Source organism: Bacillus rossius, chromosome 2, assembly GCF_032445375.1.
Source record: "Bacillus rossius redtenbacheri isolate Brsri chromosome 2, Brsri_v3, whole genome shotgun sequence".
NCBI lineage: Eukaryota > Metazoa > Arthropoda > Insecta > Phasmatodea > Bacillidae > Bacillus > Bacillus rossius.
The window spans coordinates 131,698,096-131,701,007 of record NC_086331.1 but is presented as its reverse complement, the minus strand read 5'-3'; positions in this window follow the sequence as shown (position 1 = coordinate 131,701,007).

Below are 2,912 nucleotides of genomic sequence, written 5' to 3'. Positions count from 1 at the left end.
TTCTGTACATACTTATGTTTTCACAAATAATTATATATTATTTATATATTTATATTATTTATTTATATATTATTTATATTTATATTATTTATATTTTTTTGTTATTTATGTTAAAATATTTTTTCTAAATTAAATTCAATAATTTGTACTGCACATGTAATATCCGTAGTGACATTTGCAAATAAACAATTAGTGTATAAAATGTTATATTTTACTAGATGCAGACGTCTAAAGGTTTTCATACATTTTTTTAATATTTTGGATTGAACACCTTTATTATAAAAATTAATTTAATATTTAAATTTGTTTTCTTTTAGAAAATTGTAATTTTAATACCAAAGAAGTAATCTTAACAGAACTCATAGTTTGTATAATGAGTTAATAAAACTGAAAAAAATGATTATTTAAAATAAGCTTTTGTAATTATTAAACTTGTAAATCTTTAATATTAAAAGAAAATATCACTTCGACTAAACTTCAAAATTGTTTGATTAAATAACACAGTTTGCAACATTTCAAACTGTGATATGTGAAATGTTTGTGAAATGACCTATACGTTCGTCCCATTCATAGTAAATATTGAAAAAAAAAAAAAATGAAAACACATCAGTACTTTGACAATACAGAGAATAATAATTAATTGTTCGTTAGATGTATCTGGAAAAAATATTTAAAGCCTTGAATTGATTTTTGCTTAATAAAAGATTATAATTAGGCTGCTAAGCGTTAAAAATATACTGAAAATACTTAAATTCATTGCCAGGGACAACGATACGAATCGTGAATTGGTGAAATAATATAATTAAAATAATAGTTAGATTTTCAGTGATTTGTTAGACATGCAAGATTTATAGCACCAGTTTTTAGATTTGTAGATGCTTTATTCCTATTATTCATATTGTTACAAGTATAATGTGTGGGAACTGGGTTTATAAGGGAAAGTCAATTAAGTTTTATTAATTACTAATATTTACATTAGTAATAAATAATTGTATTTAAAAATGTCTGGTCACCAATCACTTGCATTTAAAAATGTTTATTCGCAGTTTGCACTTCTCATTGGAACTAGGCTCGACAGTGATTCGCCCCTCACCTCGCGCCTGTCCACACACTCAGTCTCGCGCCATTCAGTCGCACTCTCACGGTCCCGTCACTCCACGTCGCGCCACTCTCAGGGGAGTCTCTCACCCTCTTCACCGATGTCGCACTTCCCTTCACTCGCGGAACTCTTCGAACTACCGCGGAAGCCAGCGTCGTCGCTTATATACCCGTGGCGCCCTTCTCGAAGGGACGAGAGTGGCTGTGACGTGTCGTGTCATCCCGGGCCGAGCCGACGCCCGAAACACCCAGAACAGCGACGCTTATTCACGCCACTCCACGCGGCGGCCTCTGTAAGCCCGGAACCCCCCAGGCCGCTAAAGGTGACAATAGCCTGATGCGTGAGGGTGCGCGGGGAGCGGAGAGGGGTGGGTAGCGAAGACACTTGCAATCCGGCCAGGCACGCGTGACATGCCTTACGTAAATGGACGGCGCGTGACATTATTACATAAATTCTTCAAGTACAAAAAATTGGCAAATTACAAGCGTTTACATGGCTGACATTTTCAGGGCATTTCCACGTGACAGATGTTGACCATGCTTCGGAGAGCAGATGCTACGAGAGCAGATCTGTTAAGCTCATCGATAGGTGCTACTTTTTTTATTTTCTCTATTTATTTAAAAAATTCAATAATTTAATTTTTTTCAGGAACTTATTTAATACCGACACAAATCAGGTGCTAAAAATCATAAAGAAGAAAAGGCTAACTAAGGTCATACTAATTTATTTGAAATTGGATTTGTGTCATCTATCGCGGACAGAAAAACAAAGTAAGGAGACAAGTAATTCGCTCGATATTCCGCATCGTTCTCAATATTTACAAGACTACTATTTCTGGGAAGCCTTCATTTCACAGACGAGAGAGCCACACCCGCAGTTCCCCGAAGTTCATGCTCACTTTTTTCTTTCCGTTCTATCTCATTCTATAAACCGGTGTGGCATTAAATTTCGCGGTCGATTAGGATAGGTTAACTACATTATAAATAATTTAAAACATTTTGGATTGTTGGTTATATTAGGTAAGTATAGCTACATTAAAAATACTGTAAAATCATTTTATGGTTGCTCAGCAATTAACTTTTTAATATGAAGCTATCCAGGGCTAGGAAACCGTTTACATGATTTCGCAGTATATTTAATGTAGCTATCCTAACCAAATCAACCGTCCACAATGTTTTAAAGTATTTATAATGTAGCTAACCTAACCTACAAAAAAAAACCGAAAATGCACGATCGGTAGAGACCGGAAAATTCGCGAATTCATTTCGCGATAGGCTAAAATACAAATAGTTATACCTCAGCGCTGCCTCTGCTATTGGCTCACAACTCACCTGGATTACTCTGGGTCAATGAGAAACGCCCCACCAAAGCTTTATCGAATCACAGGCTGCTACGTTGGGACGTCTCACAAGACCAGTGGCGTAGCCAGGATTTGTGAATGGGGGGGTGTTATAGCATCCCCCCCCCCCCCCGTATTAAAGCGTGGGGCCCGGATTTTAAGGTGTAAAATAGTGCTATTTTAGCAGTTTTCGGTACTTAAATTTAAATATTGTAATGGTAAAATTTTTATTAATTTTTAATATGAAATTTGTTTGAGTGATGAATAAGAAATTTAATTAAATTTTTGGCGCTAAGGGGGGGGGGGGGGGTTGGAACCCCTAACCCCCCCCCCCCCTGGCTACGCCCCTGCACAAGACAGCAGCCAATGAGTGGGTGACATTTGACCGATTGTACGTAGAACTATGGAGTTCATCCTGCAGTGTTAGAACCCGCAAATTTTTCCGGTCCCTAACGATCGATCAGTTGGTAGGAC